Source organism: Heterodontus francisci, chromosome 25 (assembly GCF_036365525.1).
Source record: "Heterodontus francisci isolate sHetFra1 chromosome 25, sHetFra1.hap1, whole genome shotgun sequence".
NCBI lineage: Eukaryota > Metazoa > Chordata > Chondrichthyes > Heterodontiformes > Heterodontidae > Heterodontus > Heterodontus francisci.
Window position 1 is genome coordinate 28,614,852 of NC_090395.1, and position 14,848 is coordinate 28,629,699.

Genomic DNA, 14,848 nt, shown 5'->3' on the forward strand with positions numbered 1-14,848 from the left:
AGAGTTCTCCCTGATTCCCATTGACTCCAGTTTTGCTAGGACTCATTGATGCCATATTCGGTCAAATGCTATCTTGATGTCAAGGGCAGTCACTCTCACCTCACCTCTTAAGTTCAGCTCTTTTGTCCATGTTTGGACCAAGGTTGTAATGATATCTGGAGCTGAGTGGCCCTGGCAGAACCTAAACTGAGCGTCAGTGAGCAGGTTATTGCTGAGTACGTGCTGCTTGATAGCACTGTCAACAACACCTTCCATCACTTTGCTGATGATCGAGACTAGACTGATAGGGCTGTAACTACCCAGGTTGGATTTGTCCTGCTTTTTGTGTACAGGACATACCTGGGCAATTTTTCACATTGCTGGGTAGATACCAATGTGGTAGCTATACTGGAACATTCTTTTCTCTAGAAAACAGAAGAAGACTAAGGGGTGACCTGATAGAGGTGTTTAAGATTATGAAAGCGTTTAATAGGGTAGATAGAAAGGTGGCATTTCCAGTTGTAGGGGCAGACCAGAACTAGGGGTCAGAAATATAAGATAGTCACTAATAAATCCAGTAGGGAATTTAGGAGAAACTTCTTTTCCAAGAGTGGTGAGAATGGGGAACTTGTTACCACAAGGAGTATTTGAAGCGAATAGCATAGATACATTTAAGGGGAAGCTACATAAGCTCATGAGAGAGAAAGGAATAGAAGGATATGTTAATGGAGTTTGATGAAGAAGGTTGTGAGGAGGCTCATGTGGAGCATAAACACTGGTAAAGACCAACTGGGCTGAATGGTTTGTTTCTGTGCTGTAAATATTTTTTAATACTTTTTATAGCTTCTCACAGTGTCATTTCATATACCATTGGTCATATTTTGTTTTCATTCTCAGGATGTGGACAGCCCTGGCAAGGACAGCATTATTGCCTACACCGTGTTGCCATTGTGAAAGTGGTGGTAGTGGGCTGGCACAGACACAATGGGCCAAGTGGCCTCTTTCTGTGCCTTAAAGTTTCTATGATTCTTCTCAGTTAAGGCATCAGAAAAAGCCACTTTTTGTCATTATACATGCAACTGCAGAAAGTCCTAGAGCCTGGTGTCACACCTCTCATTACAAATGGCACTATCTTCACAAGTGGTGGTGACAAATTCACTTCAAACCTCTCAGCAGCAGGCAAGGTCTGAATGCATTCTTCCGACCAGACTGAGGTGCTACATTTACTGTAACAGGAAGACTTGCACTGCAACAGCTCTCAATGCTTTATATTGTAGATGTTAGATTCTGCAGCAGGGCACTTGCTTTTTCTGGCTTGGCTGGAACACAAGCTGTTAGGATGTTGCTTTCTCTCTCTCTCCCTCTCTGGCTGTCTTTTTAAGGCAAAGCTGTTGTCTCTCACCTCCTGTTAGGAGACACTCTGGTCTCTCCCATGGTGACCGCACGATGATCCAGGACATGGCTACTTCACACCTTCTTTGTTTCAGAGGAAGACATGCAATTCCGGAATGTTTTAGGATAGGTGTAGGATGGGTTCAATTGACACTCTTAGCTTTGAAGATTTGTCCTTTGTCTTTGTCAGACAGTTTGAATACACAAAAGGCCAATCCCTTTTTCTTCGGTGGCCATTTTGGGCCATTGTTCACTTTTTAAAATGAAAGTTCATTTTTTAAAGACAAAATCCATTTTTCATAACTCTTCAGTGTTAGTCCATGATTGTTACATCATCACACTTCCGGTGTGCATGGCAGTGTAAACTGGGTTTCTGCTGCTTTTCCACTGAAGCTACAATAGTGGAGTGGGAGCAGCTCTGAGGATTATTACTGACCTATAATTCTGCCTTTCCCCACCATCACCACCCCCTCCACTCCCACCCTTCACTCTATCACAGATCTTTATTCTTTCCCTGTCCCGCGTTTCCCTGGTTCTGTAAATCTGCACCGCATATAGTGTGAGAATGCAATTTGCCTGCTATAGTGATGGCCAGGGTAGTGCTATGACTGAACTCTTCTATATACTGTACATCACTATTGAAGAAACCAAACTAGACTGCATGCTAAATACTAAACACTTGTTAAAAATTGAAAAGGATAAACATTTAATTAAAACTGTGTAACAGTCCGATATTCCTCCACTAAAGGGCTGTGGAATCTGAGTTTGAACTGTCTTTCTTTGACTGTATGGGTGCTAGATTACATCAATCTTACTAAGGGCCTCCCACTCTGGTTCTATATCTGGGCGCTGTTCCATATCAAGTCACAACATGTGAAGAGCAGAGTGAACATCAGCCAGTGTGATCAAAGTCTCTTCACTGTCCAGATTGTTCCTATTCTTGGTCTCCATCCTCTTCATTCTGAGCTCGCATTGCTTATCTGATCTGTACAATGTTATCCGTGTCAGTTCCAGACAGACCATTGCGGTCGCCAAGCTGACAGAGATGAGAGAAATCTTCATCCAACATCTCATCTAGTAATTCAGCAACTGCTTGGAACTTTAGGCTAGAATGAAGCTGCTGCAGAGGGCATTGTTTCCATGCATATTCTGAGATGAGTGGGAAGGAAGTGCCCCTCACTTCCCTCTCATTATCCTCTTTCTGTTTATATCAGTAAGACAAAACCACAGGTTTTGGAAGACTGAGTTGCTGTCACACTGGCTCATTTTTAATACCTCATTGATTTTGTTCAGGAGGTCGATATTGGTTTTGAGTGACATTGCTTTCCTGTTTGCAGTCATATGTGCTATTGGAGTACAAAGTCTAACCCCACACCACTGTTTAGAAGGATTTAAGTACACAAACATTAATTGGACCTTAACAAGGTGCTATTTACTTATCCAAATGAAAGGTCATCAACTCGAAAGGTTAACTTTCTTTCTCCCTCCACAGATGTTGTCTGACCAGCTGAGTATTTCCAGCATTTTCTGTTTTTATTTCAGATTTGCATCATCTGCAGTATTTTGCTTTTCTGCTATTTACTTATGCTTATTGTTGCCTTTAGAGCACCTTGACAAGAACTGGCGAGTAAACACAGCTGCTTCTGCACAAAATAAAGCACTGAAAAATGTCTTCACCAGCATCTTTGAAATTGACAGTAACGCAAAGTGTTAATGATTTTTGCTTTTTGATTGATATAGCTCTTTCAAAGAGCCAGCACAGATACAATAAGCTGAATGACCTCCTTCTGTGCTGTATGATTGTACAAGCGGCTGCCCACTTTAAACCAGGATGTTTTAAATGGTGAGGACTGTATTTGCTTAAACTTTGTTCACCACTCACATCTTCAGGTTCTGATCAAAGGTCATCCACCTGAAGCGTTAACTCAGTTTCTCTCTTTACAGGTGCTGCCATACCTGCTGAGTATTTCCAGCATTTTCTGTTTTTCTTTCAGATTTCCAACATCTGCAGTATTTTGCTTTTATACCTTTTAGAATCATAGAACGATACAGCACATGAGGCCATACTGCCCATCACCAGTTCTTTGCTAGAGCTATCCAGTCATCTTTTTCCCCAATAACCCTGTAAATTTTTCCCTTCATGTATTTATTCAATTTTCTTTTGAAAGTTATTATTGAATCTGCTTCCACCGCCCTTTCAGGCAGTGTATTCCAGATCACAACAACTCAATGTGTAAAAAAAAAAGTTTTCTCCTGTCACCTCTGATTCTTTTGACAATCATCCTAAATCTATGTCCTCTGGTTACTGACCCTTCGATCATTCAAAACAGCTTCTTCTTCTTTACTCTATCAAAATTTTGAACATTTCTATCAAATCTCTTCTTAATCTTCTCTGCTCTAAGGAGAAAAACCCAGCTTTTGGTCATTATCACATTGCTGTTTGTTTACTTCATTGGCTGTAAAGTGCTTTGAGATGTCCGGTGGTCGTGAAAGGTGCTATATAAATGCAAGTCTTTCTGTCTTTCTTTTCTTTTTCCTTTTCAACCAGTTGGGCCAAATGGCCTATAGCTATGTAATCCTGTCGAGGGGGTGAAAGTGAAAATCTAGCGAATGCTGATTCGCTCTCCTACACACTTGGAAGAGTTGGTACCCTATGTGGGAAGTACTAGGCCTCACAAAGCCATACTAGAGCAAAGCAGCTACCTAACAATCACCAGATCAAAGGTCCCTCCCCTCTCAGTGGAGCTTTGGAAACTTCAACTTCATTCAGGCAGATGCAATGTAATGCATGAAAAACACATGGGGGAAATCCCGAGTGAGCTGGCTGGGACACAGTCTTGTGCAGTTATTTTGACACTTGTCAACTGCAAGCTGTTATGTTAAACATGTCTGAGCTCAATCCTGCATGTCAAAGCTGGCAAAGGGAGCTGGAGATCCACCTTCAGTTCACAGTCAGCTGTCAGCAAAAAGACTTGTATTTATCAAGCACTTTTCACAGCCTTAAGACATCCGAAAGCATTTTACAACCAATGAAGTGCTTTTGAGGTGTCGTCATTGTTGTAATGTCGGAATCAAGGCAGCTAATTTGCGCACACAGCAAGCTCCCACAGACAGCAACGCAATAGTGAGCAGATAATCATTTTTATAGTGATGTTGGTTGAAGGGAAAGTTTGGGCAGGCCACCAGGGAGAACTCCCCTGCTTTTCTTCGAATACCACCATGGGATCCTTTATATCCACCGGAGTGGGTAGAACAGTGACATTTCATCCAAAAGACAGCACCTTGATCAGTGCAGCACTCCCTCAGTACCATACTGGATTGTTAACGTAGACTATGTGCTCCAGTCTCTGGAGTAACTGACTCCGAGGCGAGAGAGCTAGCACTGAGCCATGGCTGACACCTACAATTGGGGTCTGTGTCCCTAGTCTAGGGAGGGGAAAATTGTAGAGTTGTCAACCTTCCAGAATTATCTTGGAGTCTCCAGGGATTAAATCTAATATCCTGGACAGCGCCAGGATCATCGGAACATTGATACAATTGCGTGTCTTTTTAAAATTTTCTTTGAATACTTTTCATTTATTAATTTTAAAAATAGTGCATTTGGGGGGGAAATGGCTGTTTGACCAGGCGGAGTGGTTGGAGGTCAACTGATGAAGCCTCCAGGAATATATCCCGCTGCAGTTGGGGACCCTATGAGCCAGGGTTTCTGTAGCTGAGGGCCATTAGATGAACAGAGAAGAAGGCCAGCTGTAATGGTATTGCCTTGTCAATACTCAAGAAAACCAATCAAAAAGTGATGTATCAAAGGGTGAGCAACACCCCAATGCCATTCAAAATAGGAAGTGAACTGTTCAGGACAGGAAAAGAATGACTTGCATTTATATCATGCTTTTCATGACCTTGAGATATTCCGAATTGATTCACAGCCACTGATGTACTTTGAAGTGTAGTTACTGTTGTAACGTATTGTTGGAGGTCCTCTCTTTAGAATGAGACTTTAAACCGAGGCCTGTCTGCCCTCTCAGGTAAAAAATATCCCATGGCAGTATTTTGAAGAAAAGTAAAAGAATTTGCACACAGCAAAGTCCTACAAACAACAATATGGTGTCCAAATTGGCATAACTTGAGTATTGCTGAAAACAGAAACATTTTGTCAAAGCTTTTTGTCTTGTACTCATCAGCACAATTCGAAAGAATACCAATGTAAGGGACGTAACAAATTTATACTGTATGAGAAGAGAGTGCTGATTGGTGGAGGCATTGTCATGGATTGTGCACCAGTTTATGGTGACTGACAGTTAACTGCCAAGCTTTGTTTGAAATTTAAACCAGGCAGCTTGACTCTGATTGGTCAAGGCATCGCCCTGAGGAATGCACATGTGAATGGCTGTCACTTATTTTGTTTAGCTGAAACAGGCGCAAGGTGTGTACATGTTCTTTCTGTCTGCAAAGAACAGGGCCCTGTGTATTGATATATGTAGCTTCCAGTATGCGCAAATGCGCCACATTACGAGCCCTACTGACAATCTTAAATGTGATATATGAATTTCAATGCCAGTGTGATGCTAGGTATATAGGCTATACATCCAAAAGACTGGCGGATCGTATCAAACAGCCTGTCCATTCTGCTGTTCGCAACGGGCAAGGTACAGACCATTCCCAACCAGCCCATGCTTGCAAAACTCAAAAAAGTGTCCAACATCAGATGTGATTCCGCGATTGGACAACATTTGCTAAATAATCCTCACTGTGCTAAGAATTATGCTGACAACCAATTTAAGATTGTTAGTCAGTCTCGTAGTGTGGTGCATTTGCGCATACTATAAGCTGCATATATTAATACATAGGGCCTTGTTCTTTGCAGACAGAAAGAACATGTACACACATTGCGCCTGTTTCAGCTAAACAAAATAAGCAACAGCCATCCATTGGTTCATTCCCCAGGGCAATGCCTTGACCAATCAGAGTCAAGGTGCCTGGCTTAAATTTCAAACAAAGCTTGGCAGTTAATTGTCAGTCACCAAAAACTGGTGCATTCTCCATGGCAAGCCCTCTACCAGAGTCCACTTGCCAACCAATCAACACTCTCTTCTCATACAGTATAAATTTGTTGCGTCCCTTACATTGGTATTCTTGCGAGTTGTCCTGATGAGTGCAAGATGAAAAGCTTTGCCAAAATTTCTCTGTTTTCAGCAATACTCAAATGTGATGTTGGTTGAGGGATAAATATTGGCCAGGACACTAAGGAGAACTCCCCTGCTTTTCTTGCCTACAAATGTGTTGCCACTTATAACATTCATCTCCAACAGTGACAGTTCTGAAATGATTATGTTTGGGCACTGACGCCAGTAAGTATGGGAGTTACTGATGCTGCTAATGTTGAGCAAGAGAATAGCCCTGACCACATAACCCTGTGTTATCTTACTGCAGGGCTGAGTTCTCAAACTGTGAGGACTGTGCTGGAAACAGAGTCATTTCCATTACTTGTGAAACCCTTAAATCCTCTTCAGCGTGCAATATAAAATGCAAAAGCATTAAAGCCCACGCACAATTTTTTTTATTAAATGCAGTAGGCTAGTGCAGGAACAATACTTGTAACGCAAAGTATTTTAACTTTTTGTGTCCCAGCATTGTGTTTTCCTCCTTTCAGCCATCCGGACAAAGCAGTCCACTTGATTGGCACCCCATCTACCAACTTAAACGTTCGCTCCCCCAACCACCGACGCACAGTGGCAGCAGTGTGTACCATCCACAAAATGCACTGCAGCAACACACCAAGGCTCCTTCGACAGCACCTATTAAGACAGCAGGTATTAAGGGATATGGACCCAAGGCAGGTCAGTGGAGTTAAGATCCAGAGCAGCCATGATCAAATTGAAAGGCGGAACTTGTTTGACAGGTTGAATGGCCTACTCCTGTTCTTATGCTCCTAGAAACGCCAATTCTGATTGGAGAAAAATGAGCTGTGCTGACTATTGAGTTACCTCGTAACAGGTTATGTTTCCTAGCCCAGATGAGTGAAGACTCAGGCTATTCACCCAGGAAGGGCATCACAGCCATGTCTGAAGTTCACAGATACATAGGGGTTGATTCTGTGCTACCAGCAGGGAGAATTTAGCAGGAAATCACAGTCAGGCAGCCCATAATTTCTTGCCATGTGTTTCCTGTGAATGGTGAGTGCCAGTCCACACTGGGAGTGTAGCAGGGAGCAGGGAGATGCTATATTTCAACTGGATATATTACAATCTCCCTTTCCCTCTCCTCTCCATTGCTCTCTTCCCTTCTTCTCTTCTCTGTCTTCTTGCATTCCCCTCCTCCTGCCTTCTCCCTCTCCTCCACTAGATAGTGGTTAGGGTTGGGCACAAAATCTGGATTAGCTATGATGCCTCTGTGGTAGAATAGCCCAGCTGGCACTCATTGTTTGGGCTTGCACACAAGAGCTGGTGCCTCCCAATGAACTGCACTCCAGCATGAGTTAACGTGCTGGTTTAATCTCATAGTCACTGATGATTGTGGCACTGTACAGTGACCATCTCAATGATGATGATGACTGTCACTGTGAGATTTCACTGGTCAGATAAGAGAGTGAGATAATTAAACAGGAACAGTGTAAACCAGCACTAGCTCGAGGTGCTCAGTAGGGAGTGGCGTGGGGGGAGAAGGGCAGAGGGGTCCAAAACATTGAACTATGCTTCCCAATATTTATAACATTCTTCTTCTCCCCTCCCACCTCCACCCACCTCTTGCACTCCCTTCCACTCTCCTCCATATCCCCTCTCTTCCCCTTCACTCCCCTCCCCTCGCATCCACCCTTCCTTTCTCCTCTCCTCCCACTCCACTCGTCCTCCATCTTCCCCTCCCCTCTCCTCTCCTGAAGGTATTGACTCCAAATGGTGCCAGACACACCCTATAATCCCACCAAAGTGACCGTTCTCCCTCTGCAAGCTAAGACTGAGTGCCGGACGGTTATTCTCCATGGAAGGCATTAGTCGCATCTGGTCCCTGATGTTCACACTCATGTACTTTCAATCCGGGGGGGTGGGGGAACAGAGGGGAGTCAATACATTGCAATGGAGAGTAGGAAACATGAAAGATTTTCCCGTAACCCTAACCAGAGACATTGACGTCAACTACAGCAGACGTCAGCTATACTGGCTGGCATTAACAGGTTCAGCACAGACTGAGACTCTAACCTGGGACTTTCTGATCTGCACACGTCAGGACCTGGAGGGAGGGGATGAGTGGGGGTGGGGTGTAATGACACAGTCATGCCAGAAATATACCGCATGGAGGGAAGTGAGTCTGTATTGCTTATTTTGACCAACATCCTCTTGTAGATCTTTTAAAAGGAAAGCGGTTGTAGATTGCACCTGTGAGTGCAGTGTTACATTTGGTGCTCCTTGATCAAATAACAAGGCTGCAGCCAAATTGTTTGAACAAGTTGGGCCATGTTTATCCTGAGCAATACCTAAATAATTTGAACAAGCATACGGATTTCTATTGAAGCCTCTCCCAAGTGCACGTTGAGGTACAAAGAGTGGTTTTCTCCGGTTTGACATCTGCAACACATATGTGTGCATGCCTGTGCATTTATCTTTCAAAAATGTGCACCCAGTCAAGCTTTGCAAATGTGTGTGCAAGAACTGTTAATTCTGAAAACTGCCAATGGTCTTGAAGCTACCGTAAGCGACATCAATGGCTGGGTGTTTAACATATAGGACATTCTGTTGTCTGCTGCAACTCAAGCCCTGTTTGTTTTATGTGCTCGCTGTTTCGCTAAAATAGCAGACCGGGGAATACCTGTCAGTTGATACCATTTTTTAAGCTCTTTGCCTTGCCGTTAGAAGGCCCTGGGATCAAGCCCCACTCCAGAGATTTGAGCACAAAATCAAGGCTGACACTCCAGTGCACTACGGAAGGAGAGCAGCACAGTTGGAGGTGCTGGGTGAGACGTAAACTAAGGCTTTGTCTGACCTGTCAGATGGAGGTAATAAAAGTCCCATGCACTTTTTGAAGAACAGCAGGGGAATTCTTCCTGGTGTCCTGGGTAATATTTATCCCTCAACCAAGATCATTAAAAAAACAGATTATCTGGTCGTTATTGTATTGTTGCAAGTTATAGACTGGTCACCACATTACAAGAAGGATGTGATCACACTCGAGAGGAGACAGAGGAAATTTACAAAGATTTTGGTAGGATAGGAGAATTTTAGCTATGGGGAAAGATTGGATAGGCTGGGGTTGTTTGGAACAGAGGAGGCTGAGGGGAAATTTAATTGAGGTGTATAAAATTATGAGGGAGCTTGATAGACTGGATAGGAAGGACCTATTTCCGCTAGCAGAGAAGCCAATAACCAGGGGGCATAGATTGACAGTAATTGGTAGAAGGATTAGAGGAGGTGAGAAATTTTTCCACCCAGAGCGTGGTTGGGATCTGGAACTCACTTGCTGAAAGGGTAATAGAGGCAGAAACACTCATTGTGTTTAAAAAGTACTTGGATATGCACTTGAAGTGCTGTAACCTACGGACCAAGAGCTGGAAAGTGGGATTGGGCTGGATAGCTCTTCAGCCAGCATGGACACAATGAGCTGAAAGGTCTCCTGTGCTTTAAATTGTCTTATGTTTCTGTTGATGTTTGTTGGACCTTGCTGCTTGCAAATTGGCTGCTACATTTCCTACATTAGAACAGTAACTACACTTCAAAAGTACTTTATTGTTGTAAAGGGCTTTGGGAAATCCTGAGGTCGTAGAAGTGGCTATATAAATCCAAGTCTTTAAAAAGGTAAACTCTCAAATCCCATCTTGAAGGGAGCACCAATCAGACACTAGGCTACAACACTGGGAGCTCACGGTCTAGAGAATCATGGACCAATTATCCTAAGGGATTCCACAGCAGAATGAGTGTTTTGCAGGATAACTAAGCAGCTCATGGGGAGGCAAGCACACTGTGTAACTAAAGCAAGACAAAACATTTCGCACATTCTCAGATAATCTGCCCAGGTGAAGCGCAAAGCCTGTTGACACTGCTCACACTGAAACACTGTTCCACAAGTTAAAGACTTACCGTCTTCCCCACAAAAGTCTCCGTCTCCAGCTCCCAGACTTTAGCAATCACTGAATGGAGACACTGCCGTCAGTGGCTCATTATCTGCTGATGCAGGTTTCAGCGTGGGCAGGGCTAAAGGGAATGACACAATCAGGAAGTAGAAAAGGAAATCGTGGTTCTCAGAAACGACTGGGCAACAGTCACACAGTCAGGCTGCATACAAAGGAGTAACAAGCTGTGTTTCCAGAGCTCCCCAGGCTTTCAAGGCTGTTGTACCAGAAGCCTATGGGAACAGCACTGCTCCTTTAAACTGGGGGAGTGCCTGCATTTCAGAATAAGTAACAACCTGTTAATGTGGGACATTCTGGCTTTAACAGTGTGGCACAGACGCTGAGGGCAGTTGTGACATTCACCGGCCACTGGCAATACCGTGTAGTTGTTAAATCACACTATATCTTTGCAAATTAGGCCACTCTCACTCTGCTCCCCCCACCATGCCCAGGTGAGTCTCACTCTCCGCTCCCACTGCCCCATCCTCTCCATGTCCAGGTGAGTTTCACTCTCACCATTGTCCTGCAGTGCCCAAGTGAGTTTCACTCTCACCACTCTTCCGCCATGCCCAAGTGAGTTTCACTCTCACCACTCTTCCGCCATGCCCAAGTGAGTTTCACTCTCACCATTGTCCTGCAGTGCCCAAGTGAGTTTCACTATTACCACTCTTCCGCCATGCCCAAGTGAGTTTTACTCTCACTGCTCCCCCGCCATGCCCAGGTGAGTTTCACTCTCACCATTGTCCTGCAGTGCCCAAGTGAGTTTCACTCTCACTGTTCTCCCGCCATGCCCATGTGAGTTTTACCCGTTCCCCTCTCCTGCCATTCCCAAATGAGTTTCACTCTCACCGCTCTCCCACCGTGCCTAGGTGAGTTTCACTCTCACCACTGTCCTGCTGTGCCCAGGTGAGTTTCACTTTCACCACTGTCCTGCTGTGCCCAGGTGAGTTTCACTTCAACCACTGTCCTGCAGTGCCCAGGTGAGTTTCACTCTCACCGCTCTCCCACCATGACCAGGTGAGTTTCACTCTCACCGCTCTCCCACCATGACCAGGTGAGTTTCACTCTCACCGCTCTCCTGCTGTGCCCAGGTGAGTTTCACTTTCACCACTGTCCTGCAGTGCCCAGGTGAGTTTCACTCTCACCGCTCTCCCGCAGTGCCCAGATGAGTTTTACTCTCACCGCTCCCACAGTGCCCAGGTGAGTTTCACACTCCAGGAACGTAAACTGCTAACAACTGAGAAAATCAAGCAGCCAATTACAACACTTCAAGTCCAACCATCTTTTCTATTTCCTCCAATATTCTCCCTCCTTTCCTCATGGTGGGACACCCTGAATAAGACACAGTACTATGAGTGGTAGTCATCCTTTATGCTTCAGTCAGGTACATGGCCCTCAATGATGATTGCCATCCGGCACTTCAACTGTGGAGGCATCACCACTGAGCTCAAACCTGTCTCCACCCAGCCTTGTAATTGTAACCACTGGGAGGGGTGGATACTTATGGCAACGATTTTTCCTGTCTCTCCCTAGTGTGTCTCAGAATTCAAAATCAGAGAGACGGTGTCAACAGTAAATTAGCTGAGGAGGGAGCCTGAGAATAGTGCTCGGAGGGAGTGGAGAGGAAATACTGACAGGATTGGGGGGTGGGGGTGGGGTTTAAGGGGTAGAAGAAAAACCCAAGAGCCATGCTGAGGAGAGGGAGAAATAACACAGCAGCCCAAGAGCAATGTAAGGAAGGTGGGAGATCAGAATGCTGCTGCTGCATTACAACAGTGACTATTCTTCAAAAGTACTTCATGGGCTGTAAAGCGCTTTGGGACATCTGGTAGTCGTGAAAGGTGCTATATAAATGCAAGTCTTTCTTTTTTGGTGGGGCGAGAGAAGTGTGGGAGAGGAGCAGCATGACCTTGTGAGGTTAGAGATGGAAAGTTTCTGTTTAATATTTGGGGAATTGATACACTTGTTGGTCTGTGGGAAACCTTAAATGTCACTTTATACTTCTTAAGGGGAAATGGTGGTGTAGTGGTAATGTCGTGGGACTAGTAATCTAGAGACCTAGGGTAATGCTCTGGGACATGAGTCAACTCCCACCATGGCAACTGGTGGAATTTAAATTCAATTAATTCATAAAAATCTGGGATTGAAAGCTTGTCTCAGTAATGGTGACCATGAAACTACCATCAATTGTTGTAAAAACCCATCTGGTACACTAATGTCCTTTAGGGAAGGAAATCTGCCATGGGAAATATTGATATCCAAAGGGTGTCCTTGTTCATAAGGCACTGAAAGTTAACATGCAGGTGCAGCAAGTAATTAGGAAGGCAGATGGGATGTTGGTCTTTATTGTGCCATGCAGGCCCCCACCTGCCAAGAATGAGGCATATTAATTTTGTCATACGAGCATTGATTTTAAACTGTTGCTAGAGCAAGGAAATGACTTGTTAGCTCCATTTAAAAAAAAATTCATTCATGGGATGTGGGCGCTGCTGGCCAGGCCAGCATTTATTGCCCGTCCCTAATTGCCCTTGAGAAGTTGGTGGTGAGCTGCCTTCTTGAACCGCTGCAGTCTATTTGGGGTAGGTAGACCCACAGTGCTGTTAGGAAGGGAGTTCCAGGATTTTGACCGAGCAACAGTGAAGGAACGGCGATATAATTCCAAGTCAGGGTGGTGTGTGACTTGGAAGGGAACGTGCAGGTGGTGGTGTTCCCATGTATTTGCTGCCCTTGTCCTTCTAGTTGGTAGAAGTCGCGGGTTTGGAAGGTGCTGTCCAAGGATCCTTGGTGCATTGCTGCAGTGCATCTTGTAGATGGTACACACTGCTGCCATTGTGCGTCGCTGGTGGAGGGAGTGAATGTTTGTGGATGGGGTGCCAATCAAGTGGGCTGCTTTGTCCTGGATGGTGTCAAGCTTCTTAAGTGTTGTTGGAGCTGCACCCATCCAGGCAAGTGGAGAGTATTCCATCACATGCCTGACTTGTGCCTTGTAGATGGTGGACAGGCTTTGGGGAGTCAAGAGGTGAGTTACTCGCCGCAGGGTTCCTTGCCTCTGACCTGCTTTTGTAGCCACGGTATTTATATGGCTACTCCAGTTCAGTTTCTGGTCAATGGTAGCCCCTAAGATGTTGATAGTGGGGGATTCAGTGATGGTAATGCCGTTGAATGTCAAGGGGAGATGGCTAGATTCTTTCTTGTTGGAGATTGTCATTGCCTGGCACTTGTGTGGCGCGAATGTTACTTGCCACTCATCATACCTAACCTGGATATTGTCCAGGTCTTGCTGCATTTCTACACAGACTGCTTCAGTATCTGAGGAGTCACGAATGCTGCTGAACATTGTGCAATCATCAGCGAACATCCCCACTTCTGACCTTATGATTAAAGGAAGGTCTTTGATGAAGCAGCTGAAGATGGTTGGGCCCAGGACACTACCCTGAGGAACTCCTGCAGTGATGTCCTGGAGCTCAGATGATTGACCTCCAACAACCACAACCATCTTCCTTTGCGCTAGGCATGACTCCAGCCAGCGGAGGGTTTTCTCCCTGATTCCCATTGACCTCAGTTTTTCCAGGGCTCCTTGATGCCATACTCGGTCAAATGCTGCCTTGATGTCAAGGGCAGTCACTCTCACCTCACCTCTTGAGTTCAGCTCTTTTGTCCATGTTTGAACCAAGGCTGTAATGAGGTCAGGAGCTGAGTGGCCCTGGCGGAACCCAAACTGAGCATCACTGAGCAGATTATTGCTAAGCAAGTGCCACTTGATGGCACTGTTGATGACACCTTCCATCACTTTACTGATGATTGAGAGCAGGCTGATGGGGCGGTAATTGGCCGGGTTGGACTTGTCCTGCTTTTTGTGTACAGGACATACCTGGGGAATTTTCCACAATGCAGGGTAGATGCCAGTGTTGTAGCTGTACTGGAACAGCTTGGCTAGGGGGCGCAGCAGGTTCTGAAGACAGGTCTTCAGTACTATTTCCGGAATATTGTCCGGACCCATAGCCTTTGCAGTATCCAGTGCCTTCAGTCGTTTCTTGATATCTCGCAGAGTGAATTGAATTGGCTGAAGTCTGGCATCTGTGATGCTGGGGACTTCAGGAGGAGGCCAAGATGGATCATCAACTCGGCATTTCTGGCTGAAGATTGTTGCAAATGCTTCAGCCTTATCTTTCGCACTGATGTGCTGGGCTCCCCCATCATTGAGGATGGGGATATTTGTGGAGCCACCTCCTCCAGTTAGTTGTTTAATTGTCCACCACCATTCACGGCTGGATGTGGCAGGACTGCAGAGCTTAGATCTGATCCGTTGGTTATGGGATTGCTTAGCTCTGTCTATCACATGCTGCTTATGCAGTTTGGCATGCAAGTAATCCTGTGTTG

At 45.1% G+C, this 14,848-nt stretch overlaps 2 protein-coding genes across 5 annotated transcripts in view; one reads left to right on the top strand and one right to left on the bottom strand.

Annotated features, from left to right (window-relative positions):
• Nucleotides 1-10,536, bottom strand: part of LOC137383800 (F-actin-monooxygenase mical1-like) — a 146,531-nt gene extending 135,995 nt beyond the window's left edge. For all 3 annotated transcript variants that reach the window (XM_068057019.1, XM_068057020.1, XM_068057017.1), the window contains exon 1: nt 10,437-10,536. The gene's annotated coding sequence lies outside the window, so the exon portion shown is untranslated. The remainder of the gene's footprint in view (nt 1-10,436) is intronic.
• The window catches only part of rpl10a (ribosomal protein L10a), a 401,386-nt gene that overhangs the window by 313,254 nt on the left and 73,284 nt on the right, over nt 1-14,848 (top strand). The window lies entirely within an intron of this gene.